At 36.5% G+C, this 17,075-nt stretch overlaps 1 long non-coding RNA gene across 2 annotated transcripts in view; it reads right to left on the bottom strand.

Annotated features, from left to right (window-relative positions):
* Positions 1 to 17,075, bottom strand: part of LOC123242635 — a 247,277-nt gene that overhangs the window by 173,328 nt on the left and 56,874 nt on the right. The gene's annotated exons all lie outside the window — the stretch shown is intronic.

Here is a 17,075-nt window from a genome sequence, read left to right as displayed (position 1 = left end):
GAGTGGAGGAAGGAGGAAAGAGGGGGGAAGTTAAGGGGGGGAAGGAACAAAATGAATAATTTGAGGTTTTCCATTTACCTAACTTCTTAAGAAGGAAGCATCCATAAACCAAAACCTCAGTGAGTCACATCAATTCCTAAATCTTTGTCTAAAGTTCCCCCTTATTATCTAGAAAGAAATGATTAATACATTATATAAATTTACATGTTATCTGTTGCTGTTTATAGAAGCTAGATATTAAATTAGAAAATGTGGTGGAAACATTTTCAAGGTGGAAATGAGCACCTAAGCAGTTTTTGTCATTTCAACTAGCATGGGAGCAAAACCACTATCCTTGCAATAAGGGCCCTTCCCCGCCATTATTTTAAGCAAATAAATATTCCAGAAACAATAGGGTTAACATTAACACAGAATATATCCTCTGTGTACTGCACATTTATTTATTGTCTTTCATGTACCTGATAGTTTGTGTGGTAAAACAAAAAGGTCCAGGATTTTTGATGATTTTGTAGCCAGAATATTAAATTTTGAACTATAAAAGGGAAGAAGGAAACAGGGTGGGGGAAAATTCACCACCCCAAACAAAGAAAATTACCTGCTGGCTTCATACAAATCAGAGCTGGCATTTAAAGCACAGGATGCTGGCTTTTCTTTGCAGCATCCGTTTAAGCTGGCATCTGACAACTGTAAGAGTGTTGCCAGGATCAGCTATGTGCCAGCCCTATCGCTAGTCAGGCTGGCAATGTGGAATAAAACAAAGCCCAGACTACTGGCCTTGAAAGTACCAAGTGGGAGGAACTGCTGCTTAAGAGGCATTTAAATAATCTTCCTATGTTTCTTAACAAGATTACCTAAAAGCCTCTGAGAAACTAAGCCTTCCTACCCCATCTCTTTTGTACTGTGCTGGTTTGACAGCTTTGTTTGAAATTATTATGAGTTTTACCTCTCTGAATTAAGGGAAGGAACTGTGTTCCATCAGCTTGGCTTGCAGCTCATAATGGGGATGTTGTCAGACAGCCCAAACAGATGCTGAGAGTCTGAGGTTCAATATATGTCTCATAAAGAACCAGAGGTATAAATTTAATGTGTTGGCTGTGTCTGTTTACTTAATGGCAGAATGGATCTACAAACTCTTCTGACTTAGAACTTCAGTTCACCCTATCATTGTGGCTTGTCATGGAAATCGTCCTGGTTCCAAACACACAAGACCCTAAATGGACTGTCCGAGTCTTCCCAAGCCTGACCAAAAGTTCTATCAGGAACAGTTGCCAAGCCTACAGAATTCCTGTTTGCTTTCCCAAAGTCTCTTTATAATCTACAAACTACATTTAAGTCATGAAGTGTGGTACTTAGTTATTCAATTGTCCAATCCAAATTCCTGGATGATAACCATATTCTATTTTCCCAAAGGAAAGTCTATGTGATATTTCGCTTGAACAAAGGAACAAACAATTTCCTTGCCCAAGTTTTTTTTAAGTGACAAGAATTTGTGAGCCTGGAATAGATGATTATGACTTCAAGATCACTTTAAAGCTTTCTGTCTGGTTTTATTTTGTTTTATTTTATTTAGTTCCAATGTTAGATTGCAAATATATCACAAGAAGCCACTGAAGGGAACTCTTCTTCTATGAGATTCTTTCTTAACGCATAATCTTCACAAGTTGACTAGGGCCCTAAGCAATGAAATGACTTGCAGAGGGGTCTCATAGTCTGTCAATATGTGGTAGATGAAACTCTTGAATTTGTGTCCTTGGCTCCAAAACTGAGTATCTCTCCACTGTACCAAGCTGCCTTCCCACCATTGATGGAAATAAGAATAATTTGTCCCCTTTAAGAACTTGTTTTAAGGCTACAATGGATTCTGGGCTATAAATACACTAAAAGCTGATGACCAATTGAGTTTCAGATGCTTTAGGAAATACTTGAAGCCAGAGTCCTGTACAACTAAAATCTGGTGGTTATCTCCTTTATGGTTTCCAGAGAACACCACGAAATTAAGGAATACACAGTCAGGAGTTTAGAACACCAAGAAATTAAGGAATACACAGTCAGGGTTTCCAGAGAACACCAAGAAATTAAGGAATACACAGTGTCACCTAGGGACAACCCAAAAATGTGTAGTGTTAGAGAGGAGTGAATCACCTCTTTCCAATTTACCATGGCCTCCTTTCAGAGGTCACCAAAAGGAGAATGTTGGAAAGACACTCCCAAACAACTAACATTTAGAAATTAATTCTTTCATTGAATCTTGAACTTCTAACTTTTTTAGTAATGTTAATCCTGAATTGCTCAGAAAAGTTGTTTGTATTTAATTATTATAATCTTCTCACTCGATTTGAAAAAAATTAGATGCTGTAATTCAGACTTTTAATTAAGTGAATTAGCTTTTGACATTTTCTTGGAAAAAGATGCTCCCAATGTGGCTTTTTTTTTCCTTGCTTGCAATTAAACATTCCTTAGCACTATTTAAGTACTTTGGTAAGAAATATGCAATTTTCAGTGATGTGCCAAAATTTTGCAGACACTCTGACAAGGCAGCTGCTAACCTGAGGCACCATACATTTCACTATGAGATGGAAACTCACATTGAATCTGAATTACTTTTTTTTTTCTTTACAAGGATGGAAAACACATCCCAGAGCTGTACCTCTTTGCTCTTTGGAGGCAAACACAGTTCTTGCCACTGTGGTGGTGGTTTTTGCTCACTAAAGCAGACCATAGCCCCTTCAGACCTGAGTGGGCCTCAATTCAGCTTTCATGTTGCAACTATAAATTTTCTGTTGCCTCATTCCTCCTGTTGCTGGAAGCTGCTGGAGAAGAGAGTTAACTCTGGCACTAGACAAAGCCCTTTTTATATTTGCCTAAGCTGAGCCTGAGTGAGCCGTGCATGTATTTAACTGTTAGGAAGTGGCTCATCTTCGTTAGGTATATTATAAATCTCACCCTGTAACCCTCACTGTTCATAATGACTGCTGAGGGGAAAAAAAGGCAAAACAAAACCTGCCATTAACTGTGGAGAGCTAATTGACAACTATTCCTTCCTACTTCTGCTCTCCTTTGAGTGTTAATTTTCCGGTGGTAGCTGAATCGTATCTCTTTAGTTCATCGATTCTCTAAACCTTTATATTTAAATAAAAGAATTTTTCTTTCTCTTCTAGTGTGTGGCCTTTCAGATTTGAAGAAATATGGGCTGAACATTTTACTTTTATGTATATTTACTTCAGCTGATTAAAGATGACTAACAAGATGAAACATTACTATTAGCATTTTTTCCACAATTAACCCAGTTTTAAAATGTTGTCTGCTTTTTTGTGGTGTGATCCAACAGAGGAATTTAAGAGCACAGACAACTGATCTTTAATGACTCACAAAACTAGTTAGTACTCTCCAAAAATGAGGAAACAAAATACAAGTATTTGTATGTGTGTGTATTTGGGTGTATTTTAAAAAATCAGAAGTCTTTGATATCCAATACTGATCCTATCTTCATGGAAAAACATTTTAGAGAACCCTTTTAAAACCTGAAAAACTCTCAGGGTCTATCTGGCTATTTATCTTTGAAGCCACCTGCTCAGTCAAACATTCTTAGCTGTTATACCTGTGGTTTCAAATGTTTGCTTTTGAAATAAAACAGTTCTAACCTTATGAGACCGTCAACTCACAGAATTAGATACTAAAAGTCTTTGCTTTGGCCTTTCAACAGTGCAGTTGAAAAAGTAAAAATGAAGTCTAGGGTAAAAATTACATGGAATTCAAACACTTCCAATGTAAACAAGAACTGAAAATTACTATACTGGAGCCATTTTGCCATGGGTTGTGATCTTATCAATTTTTCATAAATTAAGCAAGTACAGGCTGGTCAGTGTTTAGCAAGCAAATTTGGAAGTCTGAGAGGAGGCTAGATGAAAAGCAAGTCTAGTCGCTCCCACATTTCTCTGTGGGCAGTTTTACAAATGGGTAGATTTGCTTCGGTGTCCTCTCTATGACCAGGGACAGCTCTCCACATTCTGGTGGTGTCTTGCCTAATCGCACAGAAATACAATGGTCTGTTCCACTGTGGAAATATTTTCTCACCACAAGTTACCTCTATTGAAGCAGGCTTTCTCTATCTAGCAGAGCTCACCACATTGGTCATTCCAGCCCAGTGGCCTTTTATTAACTAACAGAGTGTCAAAACCAGGCTGAGTATGTTGGCTGGACTCTACATAACCAAATCAGACAGAAGAGCAAAATCATTAGATGTGGCCAAGTATTTAAAATCTCCAGATACCCTAATTTATGGCATTTTGTTGTTGGTGTTGGGGTTTTTTGTTATTTGGGGGGGAGGGTTGGTTTTTTTTCTTATTAATGTTGTTTCAGAAATCCTATGCTAATGACACATGTAAAACCCAGCAGAACTGCTAGTTTGGCTATAGGAGGGGGGTGAGAGAAGGGAAGGGAAAGAACATGAATCATGGAACCATGGAAAAATATTCTAAATCAATTAATTAAATAAAATTTTTCAAATTAAAAAAAAAAAAAAAGGAATCCTATGCTACTTCAGTCTGAGACCCTAAACCCTGGTGCTAAATCAACTTGAAATAGAAATTCATTTTCTAGCTCTGCCATGGCACTATTGATCTTGACTAGTTAAGTAACACAGTGAAAAGAAGCTGATTAATCAGGAATTCCTGAGTTCAGTTAATTACTATCTGTTTGACCTGAGTAAGTAATTTCACTTCTTTTTGCCTCAACTTCCTCATCTGTAAATTGGGAACAATAATAGCACTACCTTCAAAGGTTCTTATGAGGATCAAATGAGTAATTAATGTAAAGTACTTATCATAATGCCTGGCACAAAGAAAGTGCTATATAGATATTAGTTATTATTATTGGCTTGGAAAACTAGTTTAATCTTCTGTAAGAGAGTTATATCGACTTTGGAGTCAGAGAGTTTTGGTTCCATTCCAGCTTTTGATGGTGATATTTTCTGTGTGACCATGAGTAAATCATGGGAAAATAACCTTCCTGGACCTCCATTTCCCTAACATAGTACTTTACACTTGATAAGTGCTTAATAAATATTTTTTCTTTCATTCCTGGCCTCACTTTCCATTTATTTTCTTGACTTCACTCTAAATTATTTTTTCTATAGCTGTGACCGGAGTTTGGTCACCTGAACTCAAATCCTATTTGCCCCTTCTGCTTAATAATTGGCTTTAGTCTATTTTATCTTGGCCTGTGTGGCAACGCTGATTCCTTGATAATGTTTGAATAGGAGGAGGAGTCCTCTCCTCTGGCAACATTAAAAACCAACAACTTTGTTCTTCCCTAAGTATAAAGAGACCTCCAATTAGGCTTAAATAGTTCTGGACTTTATGGGTAAGTATAACACCCTCCAGCCATCCACATTCAACCAAATCACCAAGTCCTATTTGTTCTTCTTTCACAATGATTCTTCCACTTGGTGCTTGCTATTTTCAGTATCCTACATGAACTAGTTCTGGGCCTTATTACTGTATGCCTTAGCAGTTGTAGCAGTTTATTTGTCACCTGGTCTTTCTTTCCCACATTTTCATTCATCCTCCTTCGTACTTGCCTCCAAAATTCTTTACCAACACTACAACAGTCATCATTTTCTTGTTTGTAAACCTTTAATAGCTCTTTGCTGCCTACAAAAGCAAATCCAGATATTTAATCCAGTATTGATACTCCCCTGGAATCTGACACTAACTCATCTTTTCAGTCTCATTAGCTTCTATTCACACATATACACTTCCAACTGCAATCGACAGAAACTATTTACAGTACCCCAACACTTATGCTTTTCCATCTCTAAGCCTTTTCCAATGCCATTTCCTCCATCTAGAATGCCTTTCTTTCCCTCTGTGCCTATTTTTTCTGTCCTTTGAGTGAGATAGAATACATCCAATTACTTAAAACCTTCCAATGTCACCCCAGATGGTAGCTCTTTCCCCCGAATTTCTATTTCATATTACCTGCACCATTTATTAAATACTATCAATTGTCTTAATTAAATTTAAAATCCATTTGGGTCATTCTAAGCCAGACCATTGTTTTATTTATCCTTGTATCTTCTACAATAGAAGTTTAATACCTTGTACCTAATCAGTTCTCTATGAATAAATGAATGAATGAAGACTCTAGAAAGAGATGGTAAACATTTCATTTCTTACTGCTCTACATTAGAACAGTTTGGAAAAACTACTCAACAGAAGAAATGATTGAGGGGTCTAAATGATATGATATGATATGATATGATATGATATGATATGATATGATATATATGATATGGTCTTTTATACCCAGCCCCAAATTCCTAATTTGGACAAATATGTCAGGCCATCATTATAAACAGGAGTGCTTTCTTTAAATTTAACAATCAAGTCTTGCAAGTCATTTTGAGCCAATTATAGCACATCTCCGATTACAAGCAATATTACTGTGGTCACATTGGAATAGTCTGTCCCTGGTAATAGTCCCCTTCAGAGGTCTTCTCTAACTAACTCGACTTAGATATTAATGACTTTTCTGTGCTTTAGGTGCCTTTAAATAAACCCACTCTTAGTTTAAATATTTATTGTTTAGATAATTCTGCTTTAGGCACTGAAGATCAGACTCCTAATAGAGAGCTAGAAACTAGCCAGATCCAGATGTTTTTAGGGCTTAAGTCCTGACATAGGGCGAGAGGTAGGATTGGGAAGGAGAAGCTTAAGTTATTACTGAAAAAAACTTTCATAATGAAACCAATCAATGTGAGCCTATTGGTATGGTTATGAACCAGGAGGTGCATACAATAAAGTGAATATTTGCAGATAGTCCCCAAACTATGCTACATTTAGCTCTCTGTGTCTCCTTTCCCTCCGTGCCACCAGTGCTATAGTGAAAGAAGAAAGGGGCCACGCAGGACTGAGGATCATTGTTATTTTTATTCATCTCATAGAGCCAAAGAATCAATCACTTAGTGGCCAGGGGTAGTTCCGAGGAAACAGTGAGATCAAAACATTAAGATCAAGAAAGAGAATGTGTGGCATATAGTCAGAGAACCAAAGATAGTCTGAAGTAGCCATAATTTGGGGACCATGAAGGGAGGTAGTAGAAGATAACAGTGAAAGGATGATTAAGGTAAAAACTATGGAGGGTCCTGAATGTCATGTGAAGAAATATGGACCAAGTTTGGTAATAATAATATTAGCTTGCATATATATAAAAATCTATCATTACAAAGCAAGGAAGAACAAAGTTACACACACACACAGAGAGAGAGAGAGAGAGAGAGAGAGAGAGAGAGAGAGAGAGAGAGAGAGAAGAGAAGAGAAGAGAAGAGAAGAGAAGAGAAGAGAAGAGAAGAGAAGAGAAGAGAAGAGAAGAGAAGAGAAGAGAAGAGAAGAGAAGAGAAGAGAATCAGAAGAATAAGTTTACCCTTGGGATAGAACTGATGACTTGACCACTTGACCATCAATTAGAGATCATTAGGGAAGAAGGAACTCAGAATAGAAAACTAAAATGACTATTTAAAAAAATCAGGTTCCTTGAGAGCAAGAATGTCCTAAATGACAAAAGGCAAGAAACCAAGAGAACCTGGGTATTAGTTCAATGTGTGTCACCTACTTATTGTGTAACCCTGGGCAAATCATTTAACCTCTCAGGGTTCCAGGCCATGCTTGTCAAACACAAAGTCTACAACACTCCAGAGTTTGGCCAAAATCAGATAAAAATATGATGGGGAAATATTTAACAAAATAAATAAAAATACAATAGTTTTAATGGTGGCTTATCAATAGGACCTCATTGATCAAGGCAACTCACTAAGAAGAATCTGTAGAGTAGGTACCAACTTGTACTCATCCAGCTATTCTTTATGCCAGTGAAATCACAGGTCTACCTCCTAACCCCTACATTAAAAAACAGGATTTTTTTTCCTTCCTTGAACCAGCATAAAGGGTAAAATTCCACAGAAAATGCTGTTCTATAGAGCAGAGAACCTATCATATATGGCATATACACAAAGGAGGCAACAGCAAATATATGGGACAACACATATAAGTTCCCTTTATTGAATACCAGTATGGCACTTCCTTGCACTGATTTCTTTGCCAACCTTAGACATACATGACTAGTGGCTACTCTACAGACTGTCACCCTCTATGAAGAACAGAAATACACTTGTCCCCTGAGAGCTGGAAAAAGTCAACTGAACCTATCCTAGAGACACAGAAAATGCTTACAAAAGCTGTAGCAGCCAAAAAGATTTTTAGGAAATAATGCAAAGAATAAACAGCCCAGTACCAAAAGAATGGAGAACAGAACCAAATAAGAGATAAAGTCAAAAATGAGAATGAGTAGACAAAGAATCTTGATGAGGGTTCAGAGAAAGTAATAGAAAAGTTATGATCCTTGAGATATTGGATTTTTAAATTTAAATTATTTTTAAATAATAATTTAATTAATAATCATTTAATAATAAAATAATGTAAGTTAATTTTTAACATAGTTACTAAGGAAATTTATTTGGTTTTATTTGTGTTCAGCATTAAGTTTCTAAGAAAATAACAAGATCATTAGATTTTCCAGGAAATCGTGGCTACTTCTTTGTGACACAGGCAACTACTTTCTTCCCTTTCTCATGTTTAAACCAGCTCTAAACTCTATCCTCCTGCTGCCCAGCCACTTGGCCCAAATACTCCTTGAAGAGAGCACTGCAGCCACAGGTGGGATTCCATGGAGCTTTTTCTCCTGCTCTGAAACTCCTCAGCCCAATTCAGTCTTTACTCATCTGCACTGATCTTGGATCTGGTTCCCTGACTGTGAGGCTGCTAACAGGCAGGGATTAACCTACAAACCAGGGTCAAGTTGAAGAGAAAACTCTGTCAGTATAACCAGTCACTTAAAGGCCTTCTTCTTCCAGCTGACACCTGTTTTTCTCCTCCTAACTTTTTCCAAACTAGGGACCTGAACCAACAGAGGAAGCCCTTTATTCTTCCCGACTCTGACCTCCATTTCTGGGTTAGAACTAGGAATGAAATCCAGGTTTTCTGACTTTAAAACCTAGTATTCTTTCTTGTTGTTGCTACTCAATCATTTTTCATTCATGTTTGGGGTTTTCTTGGCAAAGATACTGGACTAGTTTGCCATTTCCTTTTCTAACTCATTTTTACATCTGAGGAACTGAGGCAAACAGGGTCAAGAAATTTTCCCAGAGTCTCTTACACACCCAGTGAGGGTCTGAGGTCAGATATGAACTCAGGAAGATGTCTTCCTGATTCCAGACCTTGTGATCTATTCACTGCCACCCAGCTACCACAATGTTCTTTTTAAGATGCTGAAAATCACTAAACATAAGAATGAGGGAGGATTTTAAATATAAGCAAATCTGACCCTCCACTTTACAATTGAGGAAAGTAAGGCTTAGCAGGGTTTTGATTTGCTCAAGGCCACACAATTAGTAGGTGACAGATCAAAGATTTGTTCCAAGGTCTCCTAAAGCTCAATCTGATGACTTTTCACTGTGTCATGCTGCCTGACTGTATAGAGTCCTTTCATGATCTCGAGTAAATGATTTAACCTCTCTGGGTCTCAGTTGCCTCACCTGTAAAATGAGAAGTTTGAACTCAATGATCTCAAAGGCCCTCTCTATCTTTAATTCTTATGATGCAATAATTAACCCCAATCACAGCAGAATAGAAGAGCCTTAGCCATTTCTCTTGATATACAGCAAGTGAAATTAAGTATTGCTTTGGAATAAAATGTGCCACTTATGTGCCACTCCATCAATGAGGCTTATTGACTGTCTTAACTACATTGAGCCCCAAATCACTTACCAGTAGAGAAAATGGAAGTAACAGCACAGAGTGTGTATGCTCAGGACTAAGCCTAGATGAAAGAGATGAATGCCTCATTGGAAGGCATCTGGCTGGCATAATGGATGGAGTGCTAAACCTGGAGTCAGGAAGATAAGTCCAAGTCCTGGCCCCATCATTTACTAAGGCAAATCATTTAAGCTCTCAGCGTCCATTTCCTTATATGTAAAAGTAGGATAATAATAGCATCTCTTTTATAGAATTATTAAGTGCCAAACAAAATAATTTGCATAAAATGCTTTACAAATTTTAAAGTTTGGAAGTCCTAAGAAAAGCATTCCAGATAAGTCTGGGTAAAAAACCAGGAAACTTATCTGCATACCCCATAGATTTGGGGAGAATTCATCTAAGAAGACCAAATACATGCCAGATACCTTCTCAAGCAGGAAGTTTTCTTCTTTGTGTATCTCCATTTTGCTCTGTAAATGTATCTTCCCAGATTGGAGCTGACCCATCTCAGTTTATGGGACAATATCCTTATCTTATAACAAAGTCAGTTTGACCATGTTTCAATCCAAGGAGTCTCCAGTGACAGATAGATAAATAGATAGATAGACAGACAGACAGACAGATACATACATACATACATACTAATCTAGATGGTCTTTGATTTGGAGGGTGGGAGAACAGCAGAGTTCAGAACTATGATTTAGTTAGCATAGGGAACTCCTAATGAAGAAACTAGTTTCTGAGAGGTTAATGACTTGCTTATATTCACCTAACCAGTGCACATCAGTAATGGTACCCCACATAGGGAAGGCAGACGCCTGGTCTCAGTGATTTTTTGCTCTTTATAAAAATTCCAACAACTCTAAAGTAGACCTCCCATTCTTGATCCATATGACCCTCTCAACTCAAATCATTGCTTTCTAAAAAGAGATAACAATTTCATATTAAAGAAAATTCCTAGGAATACAGCAAAGCTTCAGGTTAAAATGCAGTTAGCTCAGGAAAGTTAACTGAATACTTTTCTTTTTAATTACCATAGGATTCAGAGCTGGAAAAGGTCTTGAAGCCCATTTAGTTCAACTATCTTCAACTCTCAGGAAAGATCAGGAATTGAACCAAGATCTTCTGATTCTAGAACTACTATTCTTTCCACTTAATGTTAAAATTGGACTTTGTTCCAGGGGTGGGAGAGGGAAGCTGTAGGCTTTTTTGCACTACTATTTTCAGATGTAGTCCTAGGGGTTTGGAAGATTTCAGTGATTCTAAGGTGAAGTGATTCAGATAGAGGTATAGCCACAAATCTCCTGATTATTGCCCAGAAAGGGTTCTTGATCCCTGGGAGTGCAATTAATACTGTGCCTCGGGATCCCTGCTTCCTTGAGACAGCAAATGTTCCTCTGTACCTTAGATCTAGGAAATGGGTCCCCAGGAATCTTTTTCTTAGTTGTCAGATACCCTTTCTGTCTCTAGCTTGAGAGCTCTCCACAGCTGATATTACTGCCATGTGGGATCCAGCCCCCTATCTTAGGACCAGAGATCTTTCCTTCTGTTTTCCTAAATTGCTCTGGACTGGAAAAATGTCTCATCTCAATTTTATGTTGACTCTGCAACTCTAGAATTCCTTTCAAGGTGTTATTTTAAAGTTGTTTAGGCAAGAATATTGGGGAAATTTGGCTTCTGCCTCTACCCCACCATCTTTGCTCCACTTCTAAAGGAGAGAGTCAGATTTCTGACTCTAAGATCCTTTCACTATAAAACTATGTAAAGAATTGGGTCAATTACAGACAGGACATATTTCTTTTGTATACAGGCTACTGTAGATTACACTGCCTAAGACTCTGCTATAATACCTTTCTAAATCATCTAGGGGGATCAAAATTCAGGATTCAAAGATAACAAACCCATACTTCTCTTGTGTTCAAATGTGAAGTATCAACCCAGATACTGCAAACAAACAAAAAAGCACATGTGAAGTTCTATTGAAGAGGGACAAAAAGCCAGCTTGCTTGCACAATCATGGAACTATACAACATTCTTTATTATAGGTTTTTGATAGTGGCTAGAGGGCTGGCCTTGTGATCAAAAGGATTCCTGGGTTCTAGTTTTGATATTTATGAATTATTCCTCAGACAATTCTCTAAGGCTATAAGATAAAGGCCAGTTAGTTGCCTTTGGTGGAGGGAGTTTCCTATTACTTATGCTGATAAAATCACAGTTCTGGAAAAAATAGTTTTTGTAAACATATAGTTGAAGCCCCATGATGCATCTATAACCTCACAATACTAAAGCACAAGAAGTGGAATAATATAAGCCCAACTGTGTTATTATTCTATTAACTAACCTTCTCTGCTAACTGACTCTGGTTATCATAGAAATGAATGTAAGAAAATTTAAAAAGTGATTTTGATGACTTTTTATAAGATATTCACCTTATCTAGACATGGTTGTTTCTAGCCACAGGAGGGAAAATGGATAAATGTGTTGATAAGCAAACAGCAGATACAATTCTATTTCTTGCTTCTACTACTGTCTAAGCCCTTGGGAAGAGACTTTAATTACCTCTGTGATTATCTTAGCTTGAATAACTAGAAACCTATTTGTAATCATGAGACTCAAGATTCTTTATAGAGTGTGGTTCCAGAATGCAACTGAAGACCTTCCTTAAGTAATCAATAAATGAAAAGTATTTATTGTAGGGACAGCATGCCTTGGCTATCCAGAATGAACAGGATCTCAGTGCTGGATTCAAAATTATAAAAACCCACGTTTGAATCTCCTCTTTTATATCTGATAGTTATATCACCACAAGAAAGTCACTTAAATCTCTCTGGGCTTCAGTTTCCAAATTTATAAAATAGGGAAACTAATACTTGTAATACCTACTGCATTATGGGCTCAAAAAATTATAGAATAGAGTACTTAATAGAGTTATAAAAATGACTTTTATTATTCTTATAGAAGCTAAATATGTTTCCATAAGAATAGTACTGGATGAGATAATAAATGTAAACCATTTTACGATACTATGTAAATGTCAGTTATTCTTATAGATGCTAAATTTATTGCCACACAGCTCAGAGAATTAGAAGGCAGAGATAAGTGGCATCTGTAGTGTTAGAAGTAAATAAGGTTACCCCAAAGTACTGAACACTTCTTTAGAAAAATTCAAACTCCTCCAAGCAGGGACCACCTCTTATCTTTCTCATCTTCCTTTATCCTAACATGTCTAAAATGTAACTCATAATCTTACCCCCCTCTAAACTCTCCTTCTAATTCCTATTATTCTCAAAGTTACCACGCCCTCTTTAGACTTATAACCTAGGTGTCATCCTCAACCCTTCACTCTTTTTTATTCCACAGCTTTTTCATTCCACACCATTACCAAATCTTGCTGTTTCTTCCTTTACCATACAGTATCTCTAGTATTCATTCTTTCTCACTACTTATATAGCTGCCATCTGAGTTCAAGCTTTATCATCTTTCAGTTGAACTCTTGCAATTTTTTTTTTCAGTTTCACATCTTTCCTCTTCCCAATCCATTCTTCACTTAAATGCCAGTGATTGTCCTAAAATTCAGGTTTAATCACATCACTATCCCCACACCATCACCATACACACATTCGATATACTCCTATTGTTCACTATTACCTATGTATTAAGTATAAATTCTTTGTTAAGCATGTGAAATCCTCTATAACCTGACTCCTCCCTGCCAATACTCTTATCCTTTACTCTCCTCCATATACTCAGATACAGCTATATTGGCTTGCTTACTATCCTTCACGCACTACACATAATCTCCCAACTCTATGGCTTTGCAGAATTTCTCTTCTCCATTCTCTCCTTCCTCACCATCTTGTCTTAGCTCCCTTGGATTTCTTTTAGCCTCAGATCAAATCCTGCATTCTACTAGACCCCTTTCCCAGTCTGGCTAGCTACTAGTGGTATTTTCTCCTCTAAGGTTACCATCTATCTACTATGTAACATATGTATGTTTGCAGATAGATATGATCTAGATATAAATATAAATATAGATGTCTTCTTCAAATGAATGTGAATTTTTTGAGTGGGATTTTTTTTTGCTTTTCTTTGAATTTTCAGATCTTAAAACAATACACAGTAAGCACATAAAAGCTTATTGACAGATTTACTAACATAATACCTTCTAAATAGTAGATTGTTATGAACTGTTAGCTGAATAAAATGTGTATGTATCTGTGTGCGTGTATATATATACATGTATATAACTATATAATGTGTATGTGTTAGTATATGCTTACTTATACATTCTACTCTATATAGAGTAGGTACTATAGAGTGTTGATAGTATAATATATAATATCTTATATATAATATAACAGAATAATAAATAAGTACATATGTAATAACATATCTGTAATAAAATTCCTATGTTTAGGGTCAGTTAGTCAGTATTGTTTCCTTTGCCTGGAATTCTCCCCCTCCTTATCTCTGCCTCCTAGCTTCCCTGGCTTCTTTTGAAGTCCCAGCTAAATTCCCACCTTTTACAAGGTTTTGGCTAATACCTCGTTAATTATTTTCCATTTATCCTATATTTAACTTGTTCATATATAGCATCTGAATATTATCTTTTACAATAGATTGTGAGCTCACTGAGAATAAGCACCGTTTTTGGCCCTTCTTTGAATCCCCAGGACTTAGCACAGAGTCTGAAAGAGAGGAGGCGATTAATAAATGCTTGTTGACCAATTGACTTGTCACGATCTGGCATGGCGAACTTCCCCAAATTCCTTTCTCTTCTTAGTCTTGCCATTCTTTCACTATTATGTCTTGTATTAAACAAGGTGAATGCTAACTGAATCCTAAGAAGATAGCCTAAGATATGATTACATGGAAGCACAAACTATTTCATTTGAAGAATTTATTTGTATGTGTTCATTGATGTGGGTGTACATATGGTTGGATATAAATTAGCATTATACACCTCTGTCAACTTGTCTTGTTTAAGTCTTTTTCTTAATCACTAGCCTTCAAATCATAAAATTCAAGAGCTAGAAGTGCTTTAAGAAATCATCCAATTCATCACCCACTTCTAGGTATAACTAAAGGTGGAATATTTGAAATGACTATCATATACCATCATTCCTCAAGACACACTCAGGAATCAGTGAAGTGATTAATAAATACCAGTGGCTGGGAGCAAAAATACACCACTACTGCTTTAAAATCACCTTGTCATTTCCTTATCTTTCTCCTTTTCACTGATGAGAAGTGTTCATGAAATTAATTCAGAATAAATTCTCTTACTTTAGCTGTCAAATTACATGTGTTACTACACAGAATGGGAGAATAGCATATGACCATCTGAATAACTTTTTGAAATAGAATGTGGCAGATGGAGAAAGATATTAGAGGGAAAAAAGAAACCAAAATACTAGTCTCCCACTTATGAAGAGATTGTCACCTACAAAATAATGGTCTTACCATATATAGTTAGAGAAATCCATTTGATTAGATAACAACGCAACCAAACTATTTGATCAAAAGGGTTTGACTTACCAAAAATGCTTGTTAAATTGAATTTGAGAATTGATTGAATGTGTTTAATAGCCAGCCTGGTGTAAAAAAGGTTTTTGTCTTTAAAAAAAAAAGCAGATGAGCAGCAGACTCTTGATAAGTGCTATGTTGGTTGCTTAATAAATATTAGGGTTTCATAAAATGAGTATATAAAGTATACAAGAATGTAATATCAACTTATTAGAAGATGTGATGTAATATGAAGATTTTGTATGATCTAAATTTGTGACAGACAACTGAAAGGAAGTTTAAAGATGATTTTGACATTTGGGGAAACTGAGACTCAATTTTGAACCTAGTTCCCCTGTCTTGAAATCTAACTTTTCATCATAACATTATGACTATTAATGAATGATTAATTATGACATGTCTTCACAAATCAAGAGTCACTGTTGGTATGAAAGTCAAGGAGCAGGAAAGGGAATTTCATATTCAAGAAAAAAGCACATATGGTAGTTTGACTGGAACCCAGAATTCATGAAAGGGAATAATATGGAATGAGAATGGGAAGGAAGGCTAAACCAAATTATGAAGAGCTTTAAAAGACAAGCATATGAGTTTGTATCGTATCCTAGAGTAAAAAAGAAAGCAATGAAGATTCTTGAGCAAGGGAGTTACAAAGACCACACTCAAACTTTAGGAAAATTTATTTGTCCACTCTGTTAAGAATTGGCTGAGGAGAGGCTGGATGCAGGAGGCTGATTAGGAGCCTACTTCAAAAGTCCATTTGGGAGAGTCCTATCTTCATATAATTTATCCTTCTGATTATCACCTTTAACAGATATTAAGGAATAAGCTAAAATTTTCTTCATGATGATCTTTTTCCTTCTACTCATCATGAGCATTTCAAGGCAGGAAGACCAACTCTTCCATCAAAGAAAGTTTCTTATTGCCTTTAGATGAATGATGAAACAACTTTGAAAAAAAATTTTTTTTTTGCTTTTCCAAGGAGAAACTGTCATCCATGCTCTCATCTAGCTACTTTCTTAAACCTTATTGATAATTTGCATGTCAATCACAATTTGATTCAGTTCCAATCATTGGCCACTGGACAAAGATCTGCCATTTGAAGTACCTAGAATTAAATCAATACTTGTAGTAGTCTAGAAATTATATGAGAATTATCTTTAGCTCTTCTTAAGGTCTTAAAGACCTTCCTTTAGCCCACTACTTAGACACTATCATGGGAGAAGTGCAACTGATTCTCAAAAGATGGGGACTTTTTTGTATTTTTCTTGCCACAACTAAGAAAATCATCTGCCAGCAGTTAACCTACTGATCATGAGTACTCTCTGTCCTGTGAGGCTTGTCCTCAAACAGCAGATACAGTCTGTTGCCAGGACCAAATATGATGCCTTTTCACTTTGGTTTACATAACTTAGGTTATTCTGGTTAAATCTCTGAGAAGTTAGGGCCACCTCGAGGACACATTGAGGCACAGGAACAGGACTTCTCTGAGTCTGTATACCATTATCCGTAAAGTGAGGGGTTTAACTAGATGGCCTCTAAGGTCCAGTTCTGTTTTAAATCTATAATCCTATAATCCACAGAATATGCTTCTGTGTAGGCATCATGTAAGCCTAATTTAAGTGCTCATTTTACAGCTTAACTCTAAAAAGAGCAAAGAAATGCTCAGAAAACAACTTAAGCAATATTATTCCAATATTTTCATGTTGTCAGTCAGACATCTTTTATCTATTTGTTTTATTT

This window comes from Gracilinanus agilis, chromosome 3, assembly GCF_016433145.1.
Source record: "Gracilinanus agilis isolate LMUSP501 chromosome 3, AgileGrace, whole genome shotgun sequence".
In the NCBI taxonomy this organism is placed as follows: Eukaryota; Metazoa; Chordata; class Mammalia; order Didelphimorphia; family Didelphidae; genus Gracilinanus; species Gracilinanus agilis.
This window is presented reverse-complemented; position numbering and strand designations above follow the sequence as displayed.